At 41.7% G+C, this 26,350-nt stretch overlaps 1 protein-coding gene across 2 annotated transcripts in view; it reads left to right on the top strand.

Annotated features, from left to right (window-relative positions):
- KIF7 (kinesin family member 7) overlaps positions 1–26,350 on the top strand; it is a 1,697,985-nt gene that overhangs the window by 742,186 nt on the left and 929,449 nt on the right. The window lies entirely within an intron of this gene.

Below are 26,350 nucleotides of genomic sequence, written 5' to 3'. Positions count from 1 at the left end.
CATTGCACATTTGTGTTTTCTTACTTTTCTGTTTTTATGAGTGTACTTCATAAAGTATTAACTGTCTTAAATTTTCAAGTATAAAGTAACAAGGGGGAATGGTGGTTCACATGTTGACCAGAATTTTTATATGACATGCTATGGTTGTAGAAGCTTGTAAACATGGTTGTTTTTTGTATGAGCTGCCTGCTTTGAACGTTATTGTGATTGAGGAAATTAGTATAATATGAAAACAAAATGAGTGTGCAGTAAAAAGTTAAAGGAAAACTCTACCCTAGAACTAAAAAAAAACTTTTTTTTCACTCTACCTTTGTTTCCTGACCTATTTTAGGAAAGGATGGTAAAGACAATAACAGTGACCCTCCCAAACACCATTATATGTCAATGGCATGGAAATTCAAAGTTACTTCCTTATGTCTGGCATGAGTCATACAAAGTATTATGGGAAAGAGAAAGGTTTGAAGGGGAGTACAAGATCACATGGCTGCATCAAGCCCCATTGGTAGCCATGTTGTGGAAAACAGGCTAAAATTACAAATAAAGCGCTTATAGAGTGATTCTGAGGTGTTAAAATAGGTCAGGAAACAGATAGAGAGAAAAAACTTTTTTTAGTACTAGGGTGGAGCTTTCCTTTAAGTTGCATGAGAATTTTTTTGCAGCATGTAATGAAAGCTTCGTCTTCCTTACGTCATCATTGTGTGGTATATGCCAGGGGTCTGCAACCTTCACTATCAAAAGAGCCATTTTGGCCCTTCTCCCACCAAATAAAATTTATCATGAGCCACTAAACCTATTTGACTCCTAAAATTAAGATAACCCAGCGTATAAAGTTTTATACATAGCTGTTATACTAAATATAAAAGAACTAAGTTTATAAAAGCAATATTTAAAATCTGTCCCTATTTTTGTTCCTTTGTTGGGATTGCTTGATTGCTCTCTGTATGCGTCATATCTCTCGACCTCTTAGAACAAGAAATCTGGAGGAAGCCATAAATAGTGGGACACAAAGGCCCAAAAATAGGGACACTTTTTAAATATTGCTCTTACAAACTTAAAAAGTTGATAGAATAGCAAATTTTGCATTAGCATGAATTTTCTGAAGGTTATGAAGTCAGAAGCTCAAATGTCTGTCCATTTTTTCTGACTTCAGCCCTCAATGATTTGCCAGAAACACACAATTGCATGAGAAAAATACCAAAAATATAAGGCAAAAGTCGGGGCAGTCTGTGTAAATCTAGTTGAGAGGTAACTGTGCCTGCACACACGCGTGTGTGTGTGTGTGTGTGTGTGTGTATGTGTGTGTGTGTGTGTGTGTGTGTGTGTGTAAAATGCATGTTAACAGAAACCATGTTATTCTAGCAAGTTTATAAGAACCATATTTAAAGTCTATCCCTATTTTTGTTCCTTTGTTCCCCCTTTGTGTCTCTTTCCAGATTTCTTGTGGTAAGACTTTCAGAGGTATGGAAATCTTTCAGGTGATGCTGCTGCCAGGGGATTGCTCGATCGCTGTGTGTGTGTGGAATGCATGGCAACAGAAATCATGTTATTCTAGCAAGTTTCCAAGTTTATAAGAGCAATATTTAACTATTGCTTGATCACTCTTTCAGTGTGTGTGTGTGTGTGTGTGTGTGTGTGTGTGTGTGTGTGTGTGTGTATGTGTGTGTGTGGCCATTATTTTTCAAAGCTGCAGGGAGCCACTGCAGAGGGGTGGGTGGAGGAGCCACAGGTTACAAACCCCTGGTATATGCTATCCAGTACAAAAGTGAGTAGCCCACATATCTTTTACACAACTACAAGATTTCTTACCAGAACTGTGTAGATCATTTTTTTCACTTAAGCTTCTGAATGAAAGGCATTATCTTACACTGTGCTGAATTTAGGTAGTGAAGTTTATTTGTAGGAAGTCTCCAAAAGTGCTTTTTCATGCTTGCTGTTGGCTGTCTGTTCTACCTGGTTGGGTATGTGTCCCCCCACCAGCATCTATTTCTGTTGGTTTTATGGATACATAATGAAATAAACAAGAGCATGTAATGGTCATATGAGACAAAACATGTCAACATCCAGAATATTTTATACATTACAAACTGTAGTACTTATTTCCACTTGTTTACAGGAAAGTCCAACTGGGCAAATGAGTTTCTTTTCAGCAGAGCCCCAGGGAGGAAAAAAACACCATGAGAAATAATAACAGTAATACATATACACTGTACAGAATTTTCAGGTAACATTTACCAACATTACATACAAAGCTCCCCGAGAACTATTTACAGTGGTTCTTGTACAACATACAGAAAGCTCAGGTAACTTTAACAGCATTACATACAAAGTGACAGTGAATAAAGCATATAGTTCTAAAATAAGGTATTTTTGCAGAAACATTATCATTGGTTGTAGTTATGTAGTACATTAGGTCAGACATAATTATATACATTTTTTATAAAAAGAGTAGAAGACAAAAAAAAAATAAGAGAAAAGAGAAAGTCACTAGTATGTATATATGTATGTATATAAGAGAGGTACTTTAGGAATAATTTAGCTTGAGGAATAGCAGGAATAGTTTTATCTTTAAAGATGTGTGCGTTTTTAGAATGTAATTTGAGGGAAAATTGAATTCCAGGATTTTGAGATACAATTTTAGAGTCAAGAGCATTTCCTGCTTTGTTGTGAATTATGATTTGACCATAGGAAGTTTGGCCAGTTTTAAAATATATGATCATTATCATATGTTGATAATTTATAATAGAGTACGAGAAGTTTCCCAGTCAAAATTTGTTTCTTAAATTTGCATGCCTAAAATACTCAGTGCTGGAAGAAACAATTTTCTGTTGTTTTGCCTTCATTTATATTAGCCCATTGAGTGGTAATATAAAATTTGGTTAAATCTGGTATAAGTAATTGACCAAATAATAAAATAATATAGTAGGAAGTAACTGGAGGAAATTAACAAAGGACCCATATTGTTTGGAACAAATAAGCTGAAAGGGGTGGTGACGTAATGGGATAAATCAAAGTAAGTTTTTGACCTGCAGGTCAGGGAGCTTGTTGTGTGACTGGGGAAGGAGGCCACTTTTAGCAGAGACCCATGGAGAAAAGCTCTAACGTAGTAGAATACAAGAAAGAATATACATCATCAGTACAAGACATTAAATATAAGGGTATTGTTGAACTAATTTCATGGGTAGGGCACATAATTTACTTTTATAACCTTTGTTTTACCTTCATTTATTTTATATCCTGAAAATACTTGAAACTGTCTTGAAATATCCTACAGCACCGTAATGTCTTATCCAGAATTTGTCAAATACAAGATAATGTCATAAGCAAGCAGAATTATTTTTACTTGAGTATCCCACCACTTATATCCTTGGATTTGCAAATCTCTGTCTTTTTAAACAGTGGTCACAAGTGTTCTGCAAGTAAGAGAAGGGAAAGAGAACATTCTTGCCTGGTCCCTCTGTTCAAATACAGACTGTTAAGAAGGATTCCTCCCACCTTTATTTCTGCCTCTGATCAGTCATAAATGTTCTGTATTAACTGCACTATATTGCATTGTTCGGGAATGCAGATACTAGCATTGCCCTGCTCTGCTTATTTTGCTTCAAATTAATCAGCAGTAGTGGTGTTTATTTTTATTTTGATTCTCCCTGAATCATCATTGATGTCTTTCCATTGATCACTGTTGCATTATCCCAGTATTGATGTGTTATCTTGCCCACATGGGAATGCAAGATCCTCAGACTACCCTGCTGCTAGTCCGAATGCATGTTCTTCACTCCAATAAGCCTGTTAACCGTGTCATCATTGCTGTTGCCTTTGCCTACACTTACCAAGGTAAGTGCCCCATTGACGAATCTTCTTTTTTATTGTCGGTGTACAAAAGATTTGTTAATGTCAGTTAAGAGAGGGAGGTGAGACTGTGGTAGTCAGATGCCTTATAAAGATCAACACTCACAATGTCGGTTTTGTTTAGAGGCTGAACATGATTACAGAATTTGCAACATCTGCCAATTATTCTTCCCAAAAATCCTTTGTACCAGCCTTTCTTCCTTAAATACTTAAATGCCCATCGTCTGAAATGACTCAGGCAAACAAAGATGGAGAAGTCCTCCTTGCATGTCCCACTAGCACCCAAAAGGAAGGTAAGAAAAATGTAAGCCTGAATCTTCAGCTGTCCAGTCTGATTCAGATGTTCATGCTGAGATGCGGCAGGAATCCGTGATGCATCCACTTCCCATTGAAATGCCTGCTGCTACGACTCTGCCAGAGTCTGGAATGATGTCTGCTTCTCGCATGTCCGATACGACTGAACCTGTCACTTTGGTACAGAAAGGGAAACCTAGAATGGTGATTGCAGAGGGACCAGAGGGTATGCCCTTGTTAGGGAAAAGGTAGCTGGTACTGTAATTGATGACGGTCAGGGTTCCAAACCATCACATTTTGTTAGGGCGGACGTCATACTCAAAAAAAAAAAAAAAAAACACAAAAAAACAATATGTTTCTCCACCTTGAATTTCTCAGGAAAAGGAATGGCTCAAATTTTCTCAAAACCTGTACAAGGTAATTTTGTCTCTGAAGCCTCCTTCCTTCTCTGCTCCCTCCTATGCCCCACCCCAAAAGAGGCCATATGAGTCTTCATGTGAGGAAGAGGTGGAAGAGTCTGATTCCAAGGAGGATTCCTTAGCTTATTCATCTCACATACATTCTTCAAGACAACTTGCTTCAGATGATGAAGACACCTGGTCCCTTGACTTCCTTATAGAAGAGATTTCCTTTGGAGAGGCCATTACTAGAATGATGCAACACTTTGGATAGGAATAAATACAAGTTACAGATGTACAAAAACATTTAATATGATTTGCTTAGGGTAGGGGCTCAAAAACCTATGTCTGTCCTCTCTGTTTTAGAGGCCTTTCTTGGATGGTTTTGCATCCACCACTTCCTCTTATTCCCAACCTCCAGCTCCCAAAATGCCTAACAGATTTTATAAGCTCCCTGACGACGTAGTTTCTCAAAAAAAAAAACTGCAGTGGATTCTTCAGTTTTCCTTCTCCATTGATAAGACCACCAAGCTGATACCTCAGCTAATGTGTTGCCATCAGATAGAGATAGTAGGGCCATGGTTAGCTATGTTAAAAAGTCTGTACTTTTGCCACCTTGGCCTTTAGGGCCCAAAATTACTGGACTCTGACAAAAGACCTTTTATCCATTGTGGTGGAATTAAATAAAACTGTGGCTGATTGAAAGGATTCTTAGCATAATGTACTTGTGGTACCCATGGTCAATCAAGCTGCACAAGTAGTCAAAAATTCTATACAGTGCAGCTGTGATCTGCAGAAGCATCATCCAGGGCCGAAGCCACTGGAGCTGTCAGCTGCAAATTTAGTTTGCTTCACTTCCAGTCCATCCTGGAGGACATTAAGGCCAAGCTTCTGGACTCCCCTCTTCATAGGGAGCTTTTGTCTGGCCCTACTGCATCTGAGATTTTCAAAACTTTGGAGGAGAACGGTAAAATCATGATTGTCCACCCCTGCCCCTGTTCAAAAGATGCATTGTGTCCCTCCCATCTTCGGAATTTGTCACTTTAGATGTCTAGCCTTCCATCCTTCAACACAAAAAAAAAAAAAATGGAAGGGATCTCCTCATCAGAAGGAATTTCTGCACCCAATCAGGCCCACCTCATTCCAGCCCTCATTCAGGACCTTCTCTTACAGGAAACAATAGAGCTTGTTCCACCTCTAGTTGGGAAAAAGGTTTCATTTCTCATTTTCTCCTCCAGGGGAGGAGGAGGGCTTATATTATTATATATATGATGTGTCCTCTCCAACTCTCTACTCTTCCTTTCAAAATGCTTTCAAAATGAAAAAGTAGTTTCATCCTTCCAGTTCCAGGCTACCTACCTAGTACCCCTACACTGAAACCTGCATACCCTGCAATCCCCATCACCTTTATAAGAGGGGAAGTTGTTCTTTTCTCTCATCTTCTGTTCTTCACACTGTTTTACTTCCCTTTGGTCTTTTGGTCTTTTGCCCAGTTTTTTTTTTTTGCTTTTTTTTACACAGCACCAGCATTTGCACAGAAAAACAGAAAAAAATCTTACCTTTCAAGTACCTGGATCTTCTCTTTTTACCACAAACCCCTCACCTCAAAACCCTACTCATAACATCATCAACCCCAAAAAAATTATTTCTCAAAAATTATTTCTTGTGTTGTCTGTGGTTGGCTGGAAACTCCTCAGTAACTATATATCTATGATCTCTGGACCTCTGGTTCCTGTTCAGCTACTTCTTCAGCTACTTTTATCTGGGTTTTATCTGCACAAAATCTGCACAAAAAAATACAAATATATCTAGCAATATATATACCAAGTGGTCTCAGCACTGCTCCCCACTAGACATCTAAATCCCATTTTTGCACTTTCTGAAGAAAGAGTTGCAGTAGTGAGTTTCTCAAATCCAGCTCAATACAAGACTACCGTTCCACCCACCTACTCCCACCCAGGATATTCACACAGATGCACTGGCTCTGGCTTGGAGAGCATGGACATTCTCCAGAACTGCTCAAGGCCAGTGGTCATCGAAGGAGGTAACATCATTGTCAATTAAATAAAGGCCGTTATCCAAGCCTTTCAGGTGTTCATCCTCAGGAGTTTCATAGATAACACCACAGTTGTGTAGTGCATTAACAAACAGGGAGACCAAGTCCTTTCTATTGTGCAGATTAGCTCTGATGGCATGTGAGCATGCAGTAAAAGAAAGCGTGTCCCAGGAGGCCATGTACATTCCATTAGCAGACAATTTTCTCAGAGCCTTACTAAACAGATGTATGGAAGACCCTCACAAATGCATACTTTACAGGGAGATGTTCCTGGATATTGTCTAAAAATGGGGTATCCCTGAAATAGATCTGTGTGCCACCTCTCAGAACTGTCAGCTCAAGCTGTTTTGCTGTAGGACTCCTTGTTATTCTCAGGTCCGGAGAGCATTGCCATGTCTTTCCTTTGAGGGGGAGGGGGATTCATCTGTGCCTTTCCCTAATCCCAAAGGTCCTCCTGAATATTCTAAGGAACAAACCAAAAGTCTTGCTAGTGACTCCCTTTTGAACTAGGCAGCATTGGTTCCCCTTTCTACTATGTCTAGCCAGGAGCCATAACTACAATTTACCCCTTTACACACAGAAGGATGTCTATCTGATAAATCCCAATGTGCAGATTCTCTGTCTGATACTCCGGGTGATAGAATTTCAGTCCCATTTAGACACCATTTATCAGAGGACGCACTCCAGAAAGCGAGAAAACCTACAAATAGAAAATGTTTACATCTTCAAGTAAAAAGATTTTCTGTCTGGTGCCTTAAGTAGAATAAGGACCTCTTTCTAGTGGAGATTTCTCTTTTTCTGTCTTAATTGTGTGATGTACTAAAAAGTGGAATAGCCTTTTCCTCCATTAAGGCACACTCTATCAGCATGCCTCTAAATGCTCCACTGCTTCATAGAATTTAATTCAAATAATTTTTAAAAGGCATCCTTCACCTGAATGCACCATGGAAGCCTCTTCCACCCCTTGGGATCTGAACTTTGTCGTTTGGAAGAACTTACTTTACCACCTTCTGAACGAGAAGACACTTCTTCCTTTAAAATTTATACATGGAATCCTGTTCTGCTGGTTGCTCTCACCTCTACCAGAAGAGTTTCAGACCTTCATGCCCATATGGCCATCCCCCATCCTCATCTTCTGTAAGAGTGGTCTCTCTCCTCTTCTGTGCCAGAAGTAATAAGTGAACTGTTCTTCAACCAGACCATCCATTTGCCTACTTTCTTTCCTCACCCACAAAGCAAGGGAGAAAGATTTATTCATTCCTTCAGTGTGCGCAGACAGTTAAGATTGTACTTGGACAAGGCAAAAACTTTCAAGAAAACAGACCAACTTTTTGTCTTCTTCCTGGATAGTCAGTTGGGCAATCCTGTCTCCAAGCAAACCTTTTCCAAATGGGATTTCTAAGGCCATCTACCTATGTTACTTCATGACAAACCCCTGTCCTCAACCATAAAGGCTCATTCCACCAGCTCAGTCGCCTCATCAGGAGCCTTCTTCAAAAGCATTGACTCCATATCTTTTCCTTTCCTAGATTTGTCCATTTGAGACTGGTATACAGCTCCCATCTCCAACCCATCTACTCTTAGCCGTCTCTATATTTGGGAATCGCACATCAGTATTAGTATACTGCAACTGTGATCCAAGGAAGAATGTAGAACAGTTGTGTAAGAACTTGCCATAACAGTAGATGAACTTCTGATCACAGTTGCATTATTGCATCCCTCCCTCTAACCCCCTTGACTCTTCTGTCTTTGGTGGTCTCTGCATACCTTTTATGAACCAAGGTGGGAACAGTCCCTTTTTTCCTTCCTCCTAGCTGGACTACTCCTTTCTTATTTATACTTGGGCTTCTCCAGGGTGGCCTTGGTCTAGATAGTATGAGGGTCTTACTCTCATACGTCTACTTAGGTACCCCTTGCCTGTAAGCTGAGGTCATATGCTGAACATATGATGTAACAGGAAGGTTTTGACTTTGGTACGCTGGCTGGATGTCATGTTACCATGGGCAGGGTGACTCGTCAGTATTGGAATACTGCAGCAGTGATCAGTAGGACATCTACTGTTAAAGTAAATTCTTAAACAACTGTACTTTTGTTAATGTTGCCAAATGTTTTTGTCTCCCTTTCACAAAACTGCATTGATCATATTTGTCTGCTTTGTTAACATCTTTACCATTGTTTTGAGAAAAGAATTTGTCATCATGATTTAGAAACAATATTGGTGTATACAAAATAGGGTCTGTTGGTACCCTTGCTTTTCATTGGTAATACTACCAACCACTGCCGCCTTCTGCAATGCAGGTATCCCCTCTCCTTTGCAAAATTGTTTAAATTTGGAAAATTTGGTTTTAATAATCTCCTTCCACATAATTTCTGGCTTTTTACTGGATTTTCGTCTGTACCTGGAAAGTTCCCTGTTGCTTGGTTGTATATCACAGTTCTTATTTCTCCTTTATCCATTCTGTCAGTTGCTAAGCTTCTGCCTTGCCAAGCTTTGAAATATGTATGCTATGCAAAAGTTCTTCCACTTGTGCCTCTTTCTGATTTCCCTGCTCTTCTGCTCTGCATAAATTCTCATAAAATTGCCAAAATATTTCCATTGTCTCTTCATGATTCCTAGTTAAGATTTTTGTGTAAGAGTTTTGAGTTTTGACGTTGCTTTTTAACTTTCTGTTGCTTAAGTCTTTGCATTGATTTTTTTATGCTCTGGAATTATTGTCAAAAAACAACTGCTGAACTATTACTTTCCTAAACTCATGCACACTATATAATTTTCTGCTTAGCACACTGCAGCTGTTCCTCATCTTGATCCATAAACCTCTTCATTCTCTGCAATATTTTTTTATCTTTTGCCAGTTTTTCTAAATAGCTTTTGCTAATTTTATTCTGCAACCCTTTCTTATTTCTGCTAAATTTTGAAATTCAGGGTTCATTTAATCCTACACTTAGCTACCCCTTTGCCTCTGTTTCTGTCTGTCCTAATAATTCTTGAATTTTATATGTTACCCATTCCTTTAATTCCACTTCCTAATAAATATGTAGTGAAAAACCAACACCTTTGTTTTATTTTCAGTCCTTGTATCTTTATCTGAACTTGTGCAGATGCATTGTCTGATATTCTTATTGGACGGCTCTTAAAAGTTTTATACCAAATGTAATTTTTATCCAGCCTAGCCTAGTTATTGTATCCTGGATAATAGTATGTGAATTTTCTGTGAGCCACTGTGGCTGAAATGTTCTTTATATAAAACATTTGCAAAAGCTTTAAAAGTCTTCTTTCTCTAATTAGTTCCCCTTTTAGGGACCCTGCCACATCCTCACTGTTAAAGCATTAAATTCTACCCTTCACTATCCTACTGAAAGCTTATTAATTCTTCCAGGCTGCATAACAGCAGACTTGGGTGCAGTATCGATACATGCTAATGTAAACCCCTCTCACTGCCAGTATTTCCTCACTGCTGTACCTTTTTTCCTGTTCTTATACCGCAGTTGGTGCCTGTATTCTTGTCAGTATAACAGCACCCCTTTTAATGTATCCCTGATACTTTATATCTACAGTGGAATCCTCTCTTGATTAAATTCATATTTTTGTGCAGTATTACAACTTGTATTCCAGATTTCTTATTGATCCAATTCTTTCTGCTTTCTTGTGTGCCTGTAATGTCATTTATAGTCCATCTTAAAATTGACAGTGCAGACATTTTTGTCATTTTAATGTTGCCATTACTTCTAATGTATGACACTTTTGCTATGTATGCTGTTCTTGCTAAGTAACTCGTGCATAACTTTTGGCCATTGAATAGCAAAAGTTTTATATAGTTGTAGTTTCATACCTTTGAGGTTATGTCATATAGTTTCATGTAATTCAAATTATTGTAACCATTGCCATGCCTGTTAGACACACTTTCTGTTTACTGTGTTTGTGCGTATGTATGCATGCATGTTATATATATATATATATATGTATGTATGTATGTTTATTTATTTATGTGTGTGTGTGTGTGTGTGTGTGCGCGTGTGTGTGTGCAGGGGCCACGGTGGTGCAGCGGTTAGCGTTGTCGCCTCACAGCAAGAGGTTCTCCTGTTCGGTAATACATGTTCTGGAGGTCTACAGAGCACATCCCATCATCTTTCCCTAAGAAGGGAAGAGGAGACTGAACCATGATGATCTGGAATTTCATCTGCTGCACAAAGTGATTTAAAGAGCTGAGATCCAGTATTGGTCTCCAGTCCCCTGTCTTTTTTGGCACCAAAAAGAACTCCGAGTATAATCCAGATCCCATCTGATCTGTTGGGACTTCTTAGATAACTCTTTTTTTCTAGCAGCTTTTGAATCTCTAGAGCTGCCTAATCCCTCTGAGTGGGTGGAACCAGGGATCCTTCTTCCTGGTTTTGGGGTCAGTTCAAAAGGAATATGGTAACCCTCTGATAACGATCTTAGGCACCCAGACATCAGTAGTTATCTTTTGCCAGGCCAGTGGGTGCAAGGACAGTCTTCCCCAACTGCCTCCAGAGGCAAAAAATCGGGCCTCCCTTCAGGAGTGCTGGTAGGACTTCCCAGAGAAGAAATCTCTGAAACCCTGATTTTGCAGGCCACTTTTGCAGCATGGTTAGTGTCTTCTGCTACAGCTCCCCCCTCTGCCTCATGTGGAGCCATTACCACGTGTCCTGGAAAGGCCTGGGGTTTTCTTGAACCACATCTTCCCACTCCTCTGGTTCCTAGAAAAGGAGAGTTGGAAAGCAAAAAAACGTATGCCCACAGCAGAAAGTGTTTTTCCAGCTTTTTCACACCTGGCTAACGTATCTTTAACTTTACGGTCAAAAAGAGAAGATACGTCAAAAAGGAGCATTGACAAATGAAGACTTGAATGGCTCCGAAAACTTGCACAGGAGCATCCAGGCATGTCTCCTTATGGCTACGCCTGAACCCGCTGACCTAGTAGTCCCATCATTTGCATGTGCAATAAGCCTCATGGACGAGTTAAAGACAGACTCCAGTGTGGCAAGCTGGAAGGCTACTTCATCCTGAACCTCATCAGACACAGCTCCTGCGAGGGTACCTGACAGCTCCTTGATCACGTCCCTCTGAAGTCTAGTGAAGTGTGCCAAAATGTTAAATGACCCCAAGGCAAAGGTCAAAGAAGCATACACCCACTTCCCAAATCTGTCCATCACCCTAGACTCTCAGTTAAGGGGATGAACAGTGGAACTTTCTTATGCCATTTCCTTCTTGATGGTTGTCGCAACCACCAAGACATCTACTACTAAACCTTTGGCCCAGTGCTGATGGTCTTCTGGAGCGGAAATGATTTTAGCTGGTCTATTGCGGATTGGTTCTATATAATCAGGGGCCTTCCAATGCCTGCTGGGTGATCAGTTTGATAAGATCGTCAGCTGGCAAGGTTACCCAAGAGGTAAACAGGTGAGCACCGAATGCTTGCAGGTACACAGACTCCTCTGAGGATGGTTCTTGGGGCTTCCAGCCACCCCTCTGCTTTGGGTCTACTTCACTACGTCGAAAGCCGAAAATACGAAGCTGATATTATCGGCACCACAACATCGAAAGCACAGAACATCGTGCAGGAACGGAAATCTCCATATGGGGAGATTTCCATTTACCCCAATGTAGTGTGGTCTCAGAGTTGGAATATTTAAGTAGGGGGGTGTGGGGGGCACAGCCCCCCATGTGCAGGGTGCAGGTGGGCTTGCCCCCCTGCCTGTGCTAGTTAGTTTTTATTTTTGTTTGTTTTTTTTTTTAACGTTATTCAATGTTTTACTACATCGATCACTAGAGGTCAACCTTTAGTGATTCGATGTAGTAAGATTTTGATAACGTGATATAGACACTCTGCTTTAATATTTCGAGAATGACCCCAAAGGAGACGTCTTTTGGAGGTGAATGGGGGGAACCCCCCAGTCACTGAAATTTGTCTCTTCTGTAATAGATTCCTCTGTGGAATCAAGGTGTTTCCTCTTACATGGCCTCTTCTGAGGCACATTCACAGTGGGAGCTTCTGTGGAGGAATCGGAAGAAGTAGCTCCCTCAGCAGGGGTGTCCTGCAGTATCGGTGCTCACTGTCCACGCATGGAGGTTGGTGGAAGCTCTGGAACAGAGGGTATCCCAAGGAAAAGACTTCAATGGGAGAGAAACCTGCTAGAAGCCTGCATAGGCCAAGGCCCACTCCACAGCTTGAAAGGCAGGTCTCCCCGAGGTGGGATGGAAGCACAAAATTGGGACGGCCAACCTCGGAACCATGGTCCCACCCCGCTCCGAGGAAACTATCAAGGTCGGAGCTGAGGAAGATTCCACAAATGGCATCATGGAGCTATGACCCCCAGGAGTCCATTGGTTCCGAAGCAAATGAGGAACTCAGGGCGGAGACTGGAGACGAAGACACGACAGCTGTCAGCATCAGGACAGCTGGAATTGGGGAAGTCAGAGCTAAGGTCTCTAAAGCCACAGTGGTTAGAAATGGAAAGTCTGGTGGAGTCCTAGGAGTAAGATGCCCATCTCCAGCAGGGAGTGAAGCCTTGGAAGATGTGGAGAGACCTCCTCACCACAAGGAGATGGTCCACCAACCTCATGACGGTGACTTCCATCAGACTCCTAGAGGACCATTCTGACAAGGCTAAAGGAGATTCTAGTTTCTCCAAAAAGGGACTAGGTAGTTGCCCCACAATAGGGTCGACTGAAGGAGAGTATCTGGTTCTGGGACCCAAAAGAAACTGTGGTTCCTGGGCTATAGGCACTGGGGATGGAACCAGTTCCAAAAATACTGTCGGTACCATAACCAGGACTGAAGATGGGGAAGCAATTTCAAGGGTCAGTACCAATGTGGACAGCAAAGAATGTGAAGGCGCCAAGGTAGTCACTGAAACCGGAGACGGTTCTGTAAATTTTCTGAGGTCTGCCTTTGGTTCCGCAGCAGCTGTGGGAACTGAAGGTTTTGAATTCTTAAGAGCCCGAGCTGAGGGTGATGTTGGCACCGACTTGACTTCTCTTTTTTTGAGGAAGATGAAGATGATGAAGGAGAAGACCCCTCGGATTTAGCACCTCCAGGCTGACCAGACAAGGCCTCTTCAAAGGATATTTTTAATAAACCTTTTCAAATATGATTATTCTTTCTCTCAACTAGGGCCCAGTGGCTAAAGGCCTGACAAATGTTGCACTGTTTCTCTAAGTGCACTGGGCCCAAGCAATACACACACACACACACGAGGTATGACCATCAGAGTTAGGTATTTTTCTGTCACAACCGCAGCAACATTTGAAGCCAGTAGTTCTCCTGCTTTTTTCTGCCGTACTGAAAGACAAGGATCAAAGGCAGACACACTCACGGCAAAAAAAACCCCACGCACACACACACACACACACACACACACACGCGCGCACACACACACACGCATACACACACACACACACGCATACACACACACACACACACGCATACACACACACACACACGCATACACACACGCATACACACACGCATATACACACACGCATACACACAAAAAGAAAGGAAGAAAGGAAAGACTACCAAAAGTGGTATGCCAAAAACTACCACAGGTAGAGGAAAGGGACAGCACTACCAGTAATGGTAGGACAGATACCAAACAATATGAGGAAGAAAGGGATATAACACTCACTCCACAAAAAAACAGTAAAGATTAAAGAAGAGCGAGGGTACTACAAGGAGTATACAATTAAGCTAACTGGGTAGGAGATTGAAAAACTAAAATAGAAAAGAACTAAACAGTAAATTTTTGCTTAGCTCAAGGTGAGTTCGGCTGATGTGTCTTTATGAGAAGAGTGGCAAACGAGATCTAAAGTAATTTAGAAAGAAGTATTCTGGGTAGGATCTTGTCTCAGGAGTTTTCAGCTCGAGTGAGCTGTTGTAATGGCAGAGCCGGCTCCCAGACTCAGAACAGAGTCCCCGCCTATCAAGGATAAATGGAGACTGACAACATCAGATGAGCCTGAAAATCGGGTAGAAGAACCCTGAACAGTCCATGAGCAACTTCACAGCAATTTTGCAGATGTCCTTCAAGGATGCATCTGCAGTCATAACAAATGGGTTGTCCTGTCGTCAGGCAGCCCTTCGGTCGGCCGGATTCCAAAGTCTGGGTCCGGCTTTGGCTGATGTCGCACTTCACCCGACGTCATCTCTGCTGGTCTTCGAGTATAAAGGCATCAGCCGACGCCATTTTCCCCAGTCTTTCTTGCCGCGTGCCAAGCAGAAGCTGTTCGCAAGTGCCGGTCGGTCAGATCCAGAGATTACTACTACCGAATACTACTCAAGACTTCTAAAAGCTAAGTACCCGTTGGGGACTCTTTCTTGCCTCAGCCGATGTCAGAAAAAGTAAATAACTGTTTAACTTGTGGGAAACAAATACCTCATAAAGATTTCCACTCTTACTGCCTACCTTGTTTAGGCCCAGACCACGACGTAGCAGCCTGTTTAGCCTGTGCTTCCTTCAACCGACGAACGCTTAGGCCGGTCGGAGTTTGCAGAACAGTTTTTCGCTCAGATTTTGCGTACATTATGCCGCCGGATCCTCCGACTACCCAAATTGTTAAAACGCAAAGAAAAAGACCGACACTCGCGGTCCGCGGTTTCGGCCGAAACCACGGTTAAGCAAGCCGCGAGTGTCTCGGTTTCGTCCGAAACCGAGAAAACGGGTCAATCTTCAGCCGAATCCATGACTACTACTGAGGCTCCTGCTACCTTAGTTGAATCGGCCTCTGAAGTTTTGCCTACTACTGTGGTTCCTAGTGAATTATCAGACACCATCCCTTTGGATGTCTCTACCCCAGCACGTGGTGCTGCTAGGCCTCCTGCAGCCATGTCTATAAAGGCCTTTGCCAGGGCTAAAGCAGCCAGAACTGTTAAATCAGTGCCTGTTAAGACCCCCTCACATAGGCCCACTTCTAGTTCACAAATGCTTACTCTGGCAGAGGATTTAATCTCCTTAATTAGGGGATCCCAATCTCACCCAGACAGGGCCTCTCAGCCTCCAGAAAAGAGACCTAGAGCAGAGCCCCTCGAGCCAGTGTCCTCTGATGATTCTTCGGATGACTCAGACATTACAGATCAGCCAGAGGCTCCTTTTTCTACTTATGAAGATTCCAATGCTGAAGAATCCATTCCATCTGCCTCTCCACCAGAGGAATTTTCCTTTGGGGAAACCTTACATGCCATGAGAGAACAATTCCAATGGCAGGGACAAGATTTCTCAGATTCAAGAAAAAGGCTTAGGACCTATCTGCACTTACCACAACATAGGCCCTTAGCTATACCTCCAGTTCTGCCTGTTGTGGATGATGCATTTAATGATGTTTGCACTGCTCCTGATACTTTACCTCCAGCCCCTGCCAAACCAGATAGATTTTACAGGGTGCCAGACACTCATCACCACCTATACAAGGCCCCACTTGCAGATCCTGAGACTATATCCCAGGGGCCTAAGGCAGTAGCTCGACCTCAGCAAAACCCTCTCCTTCTGAAAGGGAATCCAGGTCCTTAGAGAGATGGGGGAAAAAAGTTTACACCTCTGCTACTCTCTCAGCTAGAGCTTTAAACTGTCAGTTTCACATGATCCAATACCAAGAGTTTATGCTTGATCAGTTAACTAAGAAGCTGTCCTCTGATGACTCCTTAGATAAGAAATATGTTTTAGAAATGGTGAATAACATTCAGCAGGTTAGTAACCATTCTTTAAAATGTGGCTATGATGCACTGGAGGCTTCATTTAGATCAGCCATGACTGGCACAGTGATAAGAAGGCATGTATGGTTGAAGGAACAGGTTTTGCCGGATCATGTTAAAGCAAAGCTGTTAGATGCTCCTATGGATAAGGCCAGTCTATTTGGTACACCTGCTCAGCAAGTAATGAAGAAAATGGAAGAGAAGGCAAAATCTGTACAAACAGTTAAGGATTTCTTACAGGTTCAGCCCCCAAGGTTTAGCAGGAACTGGCCTGCCAAAAATTGGTCCTTTCCAGACTCCTCAAAATCTCAAAGAGGCAGGAATAGACTCTCTAGAGGCAGAAATCAATCCAGAGGAGGTGCCTATAGAGGACGCCAGTGGCAAGGCAATAACCAGAGAGGCACAGACACAACCACTGCCACTGCAACAGGACAATCACAGTGACTTGACTCTGACACCACCTACCAGGGAGCAAATAGCAGCACCTTTAGGCGGAAAGTTAGCCTTATTTTCGAAAAATTGGCACCATATCACAAAAGACAAGTGGATTTTGCAAACCATAGACCAAGGCTACAGGTTCCACTTCCACACCTTACCAGTAAAAAGAGGAATGCCAAACCTACCTCCAAATCAAAAAAGAGAAGCTCTAAAGCAGATAGCTCAATTAACAAAGATGAGAGCTGTGGAAAGAGTACCAATAACACAACAGGGCAAAGGATTCTACTCCAGACTCTTCCTAGTACCAAGAAAAGAGAAAAGTTGGAGACCTATTCTCGACCTGTCCGTCTTAAACACATACATCATTGTACCAAAATTCAAAATGCTGACCCTACAGCAACTTCTTCCCATGCTGGGCAAGGAGTGTTGGCTGGTAACTCTAGATCTCAAGGAGGCATACCTGCACGTCCCCATACGACCAAATTGCAGAAGATACCTCAGATTTCTTGCAGGATCAGAGCATTATCAATTCTCAGCATTGCCCTTTGGCTTATCTACTGCGCCCAGAGTATTCACAAAATGCCTGGCATCAGTAATCGCTCATTGCAGGCTACAGGGAATCCAAATTTATCCATACCTGGACGACTGCCTGTTACAAGCGGACAACAAAAGCAAGCTGACAACAGATTTACAAAGAGTCATTTGCTTACTACAAGCCCTGGGATACACAGTCAATTTAAAAAAGTCAAGACTGATACCATCCCAGACCAGAACATTCTTGGGTGCGGAATTGGACACAGTAAAACAAATGGCATTCCTAACTGCAGAGAAACAAGCACAACCCTCTCTTTACTGCTTGGCATTAACAAAGCAGCACAAACTAGCAGCAAGAAAAGTACTGCAGGCCTTGGGCTTCATGACATCATTCATAATCCTGGTCCCCCATGCCAGACTGCATATGAGAAAACTACAGTGGTACCTAAAGAATTTATGGTCTCAACACAGGCACAGCTTAGAAACCGAAATCCCACTAATCCCATGCCTGAAACAAGAGTTCCTATGGTGGGCTCAAGCATGCCAGTCAAACCCAGGCTTGCCCTTCCACAACTTTCAAGCAAACCAAACCATCACAACGGACGCCTCAGACCTAGGCTGGGGCACACATGTTGGACAAGTGCATACAAGGATTGTGGACTCCAGACCAGCTGCACCTGCACATAAACCAAAAAGAAATGCTGGCAGTAAAACTAGCAATCCAGAAATTCAAACCATTCCTCAAAGAAGGCCATTTAATGATAAGGACAGACAACACCACAGTCATGTGGTACATCAACAAACAGGGAGGCACTCATTCATACCCCTATGCAGAATGACTCTGGACCTTTGGAATATGGCTCTGAGCTACAACATCCAGTTACAGGCAATATTTGTGCCGGAAAAGAAAACACCCTAGCAGACATGTTAAGCAGAACCACCTCGGATGCTCACGAATGGATGCTACACCCGACATCTTCAAGGCCATCACAAAGAAATGGGGAATGCCACAAATAGACCTATTCGCATCCCCACTCAATCACCAGCTCAAAAATTCTGCACAAGGACATGCCACCCACTAGCATGGAAGGTGGACTCTCTATCCTTCAGTTGGAAAGGCCTGACAGCATATGCATTTCCACCTCTTCCTTTGATGCACAAGGTACTACTGAAAATCAAAGAGGAACGTCCAAGGATAATTCTGATAGCTCCAATTGGCCAAGACAACACTGGTATCCTTTGCTGAGGAGCATGTCTCAGGGGAGAATGTGGCCAATACCCTGATGCCTTTGATGTTAACTCAGAACAACTACAACATCATGCACCCAAACCTAAAAACCTTGCAACTGACTGCCTGGAACATCACATAACAGCTACTAACCCAGACTTATCTCAAAGGGTTAAAGACATTATCCTTGAAGCCCGCAGACCTTCAACAAGAAGGAACTATGCAGGAAAATGGAAAAGGTTTGTCATTTGGAGTACTGAAAGAGGAAAAGATGTCTCGAACATAGATATTGCTAACATCCTGGAGTACTTGGCAGAGCTTCTACATACGGGCCTGTCCTATTCCTCCATCAAGATACATGCATCAGCTATTTCCGCAGAATACAGCTTCTATCCACCTGTCTTTTCGCATCCCCTACTCAGGCAATTCCTCAGAGGGATCAAGAATGTAAAACCTCCTAGGAAACCACCATTACCAGCATGGGACTTGAACTTTGTGCTAGAAAAATTGACACTCCTCCATTTGAACCAGCAGCAACAGCAGATCTTCAACACCTATCATGGAAAACTGCTTTCCTACTGGCAATTACTTCAGCAAGGAGGGTTTCGGAACTACAGGCCTTAATGGCAGTACAACCCTTCCTAATCTTCCATCGAGATAGAGTGTCCATGAGAACTAATCCTACATTTATGCCTAAGGTGGTATCCAGAGTGTCTTTAAACCAGGCAATCCACCTACCTACCTTCTTTCCCAATCCACAGAACAGGGGGAAAGGCTGCTGCATACCTTGGATGTACATAGACAGTTACGCTACTACCTGGACAGAACCAAAAGTAACAGAAAAACTGACCAGCTTTTAGTAGCCTATGCAACAGGAAGGGAAGGAAAAGCAATTTCCAAACAGACAATCTCCAAATGGATAGGAAATTGCATAAGATTCTGTTACTCCTACCATGGAAAACCAGTTCCACAGAACATAAGACCTCATTCTACAAGGGCTACAGCCACTACCACAGCTTTCTTACGAGGAGTGGCAACCAAGGACATTATTGAGGCGGCTACTTGGACCTCCGTGCATACATTTGCCAAGCATTATAATTTACCTCTATACTCTAGATCCCGAGCAGGGTTTGCCACTGCTGTATTGCAAGGGATCCTAACTACACCATAATTCTTCTTCCTCCTCCCTAGTTTGGCTATGGTATTCTACCCATTTGTTATGACTGCAGATGCATCCTTGAAGGACATAGTACAGTTTTGTACCTACCATAAATGTAGATGTCCGAACAGGATAGCATCTGCAGTCAGGATTACCCACCCTCCTTCCCTCTGTGGTACTCCTAGGGTATTTACCCTCCTAATAGCTAGCTGGGGAGTCTCTTATGGTGTATTTGTTTGTATATATGTACATACATGCTTATTTTTTGTGTTTGCCTTCTACTATTTTGGAAACATTGGCATTTATCCAAAATTTAGCTTTCCTAGAGGGCAACTGGCATCTGGGGCAAGAAACACTGAGGAAAATGGCGTCGGCTGATGCCTTTATACCCGAAGACCAGCAGAGATGACGTCGGGTGAAGTGCGACATCAGCCGAAGCTGGACCCAGACTTTGGAATCCGGCCGACCGAAGGGCTGCCTGACGACAGGACAACCCATTTGTTATGACTGCAGATGCTATCCTGTTCGGACATCTACATTTATGGTAGGTACAAAACTGTACTTTTTGAAGTAAAAATGTTAGTGATGACACCCAAATAACGCCACACCACTATCTTTAAAATTTCACTAAATAAAACCTTTTCATAAAAAAGTTAGTTAAAATCAATTCTCCCAAAAAGAGGACCAAAAAGTAAGCTTCATAAAGTACAGTGCAATGAAAAAGTATTTGCCCCCTTCCTGATTTCTTATTTTTTGCATATTTGTCACACTTAAATGTTTCAGATCATCAAACAAATGTAACATAACCCAAGTAAACACAAAATGCAGTTTTTAAGTAATGGCTTCATTTGTTAAGGAAAAAAAAAACTATCCAAACCTACATGGCCCTATGTGAAAAAGTAACTGCCCCCTAATCCTAGTAACTGGTTGTGCCACCCTTAGCAACAATAACTGCAATCCAGCATTTGCAATAACTGGCAATGAGTCTTTCACATCGCTGTTGAGGAATTTTGGCCCATTTTTCTTTGCAGAATGGTTTTAATTCAGCAATATTGGAGGGTTTCCGAGCATGAACCGCCTTTTTAAGGTCATGCCACAGCATCTCAATTGGATTCAAGTCCGGACTTTGACTAGGCCACTCCAAAACCTTCACTTTGTGTTTTTAAGCCATTCAGAGGTGGACCTGCTGGTGTGCTTTGGATCACTGTCCTGCTGCAGAACCCAAGTGCGCTTCAGCTTGAGGTCACTAACTGATGGCCGGACATTCTCCTTCAAGATTTTTTGGTAGAGAGCATAATTCATGGAAGTGTTAGGACTGCAGCAATGTGGATCTTCGAACATCTACATTTATGGTAGGTACAAAACTGTACTTTCCATCAGTCACAGCAAGTCATCCAGGTCCAGAAGCAGCAAAGCAGCCCCACACCATCACACTACCACCACCATGTTTGACTGTTGGCATGATGTTCTTTTTCTGAAATGCTGCGTTACTTTTACACCAGATTTAACGGGATGCACTCCTCCCAAAACGTTCAACTTTTGTTCGGTCAGTCCACAGAATATTTCCCCAAAAGTCTTTGGGATCATCAAGATGTTTTTTGGCAAAAGTGAGACGAGCCTTTATGTTCTTTTTGGTCAGCAGTGGGTTTCGCCTTGGAACTCTGCCATGCATGCCATTTTTGCCCAGTCTCATTGTTATGGTTGAGTCATGAACACTGACCTTAACTGAGGCAAGTGATGATTGCAGTTCTTTAGATGTTGTTCTGGGTTCGTTTGTGACCTCTTGGATGAGTCGTCGTTGTGCTCTTGGGGTAATATTTGTAGCCAGCCACTCCTGGAAAGGTTCACCACTGGTCCATGTTTTCTCCATTTGTGGATAATGGCTCTCACCGTGGTTCGCTGGAGTCCCAAAGCTTTAGAAATCGCTTTGCAACCTTTTCCAGACTGACAGATGTAAATTACTTTGTTTCTCATCTGTTCTGGAATTTCTTTAGATCGCGGCATGATGTCTTCCTTTCTGGGATCTTTTGGCCTACTTCACTTTGTCTGACAGGTTCTAATTAAGTGATCTCTTGATTCAACAGGTCTGGCAGTAATCAGGCCTAGGTGTGGCTAATGATGTTGAATTCCTCTTTCCCAAAAATGTGATTAACCACATTTACTTCATGATTTAACTAGGGGGGCAATTACTTTTTCACATAGGGCCATGTAGGTTTGGATAGTTTTAAAAACTGCATTTTGTGTTTACTTGTGCTACCTTTGCCCAATATTTATCTAATATTTAAATTTGTTTGATGATCTGAAACATTTAAGTGTGACAAATACGCAAATAAATAAGAAATCAGAAAGGGGGCAAATACTTTTTCATTGCACTGTAAATGTAGTTAAAACCACTAAAAACACAATTCCTGCCACAAAATTGCACTTTTCTACAGAAAAAAAACTATTCCTCAGAAATTTAGGTAAGTGGAAGGTTACTCACAGAGGCTTACCAGCCCAGTCTTAGTGAAGCAATAGCAATCCATTCACTAGAAGCATGCAGGGAAAGTGCAATTCAACAACAAAGAAGTTCTACAGGTTGGCACCCTAACCACTGACTTTACATGGGTCTCCTTAGTCCCTTTCACTGGTTAGAGTCTATGGAGGATGCCATAAAGCTTTTGATGTTGGCCGCTTGTTGTATCTTTGGCAGGATATAACCAATATACTGTAGGCTACTGTACTCGTGATCCAATGATGAACATATAAACCTGACTATTCCCAGGAGTTCAGATACTTTAATTGACTATTTAGCCAATTTTAATAAGCTAGGTGTATGACCTAAAGCAGATAATTGCAAAAGAAGGGAAATAACAGGTAAGGCAAAGAGACAGGCAAACCAGTAGCATAGTAGCTCTATATTACAGTTGGCCTTCCTACTGAATGGAGTTGTGGAATTTCAGTTTCCTTAGCTTCTGCAAGGTAACACATGCAGCTAATTAGACAGCTCTAACAGATACAATGTTGTGTACTAGAAAATGACCAGAGTGTTTTAGTTCAACTGTTTTACCACTTAATTTAAAAGAGCAAGTACACACAGCCATATGAGGCTTACCTAATGAGCAGCTGCTAACAATTCAGACTCGTAAAAACTTCAGGGCAATCCTTGCAAGAGGGTCAGTGTAGCAGGTATTCACAGGAAAACAGCCTAACTAAAATATATCTTGCAGGTTGCAATGAGGTGCAATTGCTTCCTATTAAAAAATAAATAAATGTATAAAACTTTATAAAAAGTAATAATGATGAAAAACAGCATTTTATATTAAATAGGGTATGAAACTTCTAATCAGTAATACTGAGTAAAAAAACTGCAGAGTTTTACAGATGTTTTTTGCTTCCCACAGAACACATAAATAGTAGTCAGCTATTTTACATTACCTATCAAACTGAGGCCTACAATAATAATGTATGCTTTTCCATCAGGTTCTAACACTTAATATTAAACATGTAATAAAAGAATGGAGAATTATTAGCAGGCAGAATTATCATGAAATAATAATTTTTTTCTTAATCAGATATTGCGGGTCCACTTATTTCATTTGTTTTATTTTATATGTATTTGTTTACCTGCAGTAGAGCTAGTATTTGCTTACTACTTAAATGATACTGTAAAAGGTAGCATGGTTTGACATGTAAGTAATTAAAGTTATGTTACAATGCAAATCAACATTCTAGTCAAGTGTTGTAATTAAGATGGGAAACATTAAAACACAGCAAAGTCTGATTCAGTTAATTTAAAACGGAAGCAACCAGACCATCATTAAATACCTGGGTATAACATAACGGAATTGCAGATAAAAGAAGACAGTAAAATTAAAACTAACCACTAGTTTACCACCGACGGCACTTACAATACTTCACTGCAGAAAGACTGCCTGTGAAAACGCTTCCATTGTTCCAAAAGAAAATGTTGAAGTGACAGACAGGAGCCCAGAAACAGATCCAGAAAAATAAGGAGAAATTTAGATTCAAACCACATCTTGGTACTGTAAGAAGGTGATGAGCAAAAGTATGTGAATTTGGAGCAGCTGTGATATGATCCTCCCAAGAGTTGCCTTTTTCTGAAAATGTAGCCAGATTGAAGAGTTGTTTCAATGGGAACTAAGTGAAATTTCAGTATCCCAACAAAAGTATTATGATTTACTACAGCTGGATTTTGTACAGCCTGGATCTGTTCATCCTGTTGTACCAGCTTTATATAATGTTATCTTGAGAACCTGGAGCACATTTGACAGTCAACCTCCAGCCCTTAAAAAGTCGGATAGATTATTTAAGGTCTCCCAGACACACAAATGTCTGTTTTTTAATTCCAAATCCGACCATGCAGTTATTTCATTGTCAAATCCATCTGATCCCAAGCACCCTGTGAATGCTAAGCCTTTCCCTTCTGATAAAGATCAGAAGCTTTTGATAAATGTGGAAAGAAAATATAGTCTACTTTAGCCTTCAGAATTCAGAGCTGTCACACCCGTAAGTCAAAATATTTTCTTTTGAAAATACGAGAAAGTTATTGCTAATCTCCCTTCTTCAAAGATTAAAGCATCTCTGAATTATTTAACTGCTTTTTTCCTGCTGAAGTTATTTAATTGCTTCTGTTTCTTGGGCAACCAGATACTCTTAGAAATATTCTTATAGCTCTGCTTATGGTATAAACAGAGCACCTGCTACTAGATTAATAATGAAAGGCATGCTTGGTTACATTCACATAATTTGCCAAAGGTTGTCAAAGCTGAGGTCTTGCATTCTTCCTTAGATGTAGAGGTATTGTTTGACACCTCTTCTTCTGAGGTCCTTAAAACATTTGATGGAAGAGGGAAGTTAAATCAAGGTCTCGCATAAGTTTTCAGCTTTCCTTTCCAAAGTTTAATAGGACCTTTCTTTCTGTTTCAAGATCCTTTTATAGGAAACAGAACAAGCAGTCTGAGCAAGATATAGAATTTCAAAAAGCAATGGCAAAAAGGCTCTTAAAATAAGGGGAGGGGCTTCCAAAATGAAGGACCGCCCGAGTAAGGCAGACGGAAAAAGGGCAGAGCTCGTCAGAACCAAGGATAGGCCAAAAAGGCAGACTGTCTGCATAGCCCTACAGATGTTTCCTCCTTGCCATCGTGTCAAGCTGTTTAAATCTTTCCCAAAATCTAGGTCTTTATTTTCTTCATTGCCATCAGGTAACCTCTGACAAACGTTTTCTAAGAATCATTCAGGAAGGTTACAGTTGGGAGTGGGGAGTCGCTTCTTCCTTTTCAAGGAATACCTCCTCTTAGCTCAAAACAAAGTTTTCCATTTCGTTCAACCCTTGAACAAATGTTCTCTTAGGGGGTAACAGAATCACTTCCCCCAGAACAAACCAGGAAGGGATTTTTTGCTGGAATCTTTCTGGTGCCAAAAAAGAATGAACTTTGAGACCATTGATGGACCTTTCTTTTCTAAACATTCACATCAAAGTCCCAAAGTTCAGGGTGCTTTCCCTTCAGTCTCTTATCCCTCATTCCACATCTCAGTTTTTGGTAAATCTAGATTTAATTGATGCTTATCATCATATCCCAGTGCTCAAAGACTTGCATAGGTAATACAGAGGACATGAGTGATGTTCATCGAGTTTCACTGTTGCAGTCATTACACTTGGGTTATCCTGCTGGCAGGCTACCCGCAGTCGGCCTAAACTCCAAAGTCCTGGTCCGGCGTCGGTTGCTGTCGCCTCTTCCCTGATGTCAGTGCACCAGGGGTATACAAGATGCAGCCGACACCATTTTCTTCAGTCTTTCTTGCCGTGTGGTGCCCAAAGCAAAAGCAGTTTGCAAGTGCCGGTCGGCCGACTCCTGAGATTTTTGAAATTGAATTTCAGATCCAAAGTCTTCAATAAAGCTAAGTACCCCATTGGGGAAACTTTTTAATTGCTCCAGATCGATGTCAGAAAAAGTTAACAATTGTATTTCTTGTGGGAAACAAATACCTCATAAGGATTTTCATTCTTACTGTATTCCTTGCCTAGGCCCTGACCACGATGTTGCTAGTTGTCAGTTTTGTGCTAGATTTAACCAACGCACTATTAAGCGTCGGTACAATTTTGCTTTTCATTACTTTGGCCGAAGGTTTAACTATATAATGCCATCGGAACAGCCGACGACCAGAGTTCATAAAAAGTGCAAGGAAAAAGAAAAGGACAGGCATCCAAGGTCCAAAACCGACGAAGCCTCTTCTAGGCCATTCGCCGGTTTGCCAGTTTTCAGTGAGCCGCTTTCTCAGCCCCTGACACCCGCTACCTCAGAGCCACAGGCCGCCTCCGACTCCCACGTGGAGACAAGTATGCCTCCGGATGCTCAAGGTATTGGGCCTTCGGAAACTATTCCCTCAGATGGGTCCGGAGCCGCTGAGCAGGCATCGGCTTCTGAGGGTGTTTTCAGACCTAGACAGCTTTATATCAAGTCCACTTCAGCATCCAAGACAAAGACTAAAACAGTTTTAAAGACAAGGAAACAAGTACAGCATTCTCCAGGACAGACTTCCATACCTAAGAAACAGATGCTCAAAATGGCCGAAGACCTAATTACTTTGATCAGGAGCTCCCATTCCCCCTCCTGATAAGAGGCCTAGGAAAGACACTGAATATGATTCCTCTGATCAGGTTTCCATTTCCTCTGACTCCTCTTCAGA

This window comes from Protopterus annectens, chromosome 7.part0, assembly GCF_019279795.1.
Source record: "Protopterus annectens isolate FY-2018-M chromosome 7.part0, PAN1.0, whole genome shotgun sequence".
Classification (NCBI taxonomy): Eukaryota; Metazoa; Chordata; order Ceratodontiformes; family Protopteridae; genus Protopterus; species Protopterus annectens.
Note: the sequence above shows the minus strand (reverse complement) of the source record. Positions and strands in the feature narration are given on the sequence as shown.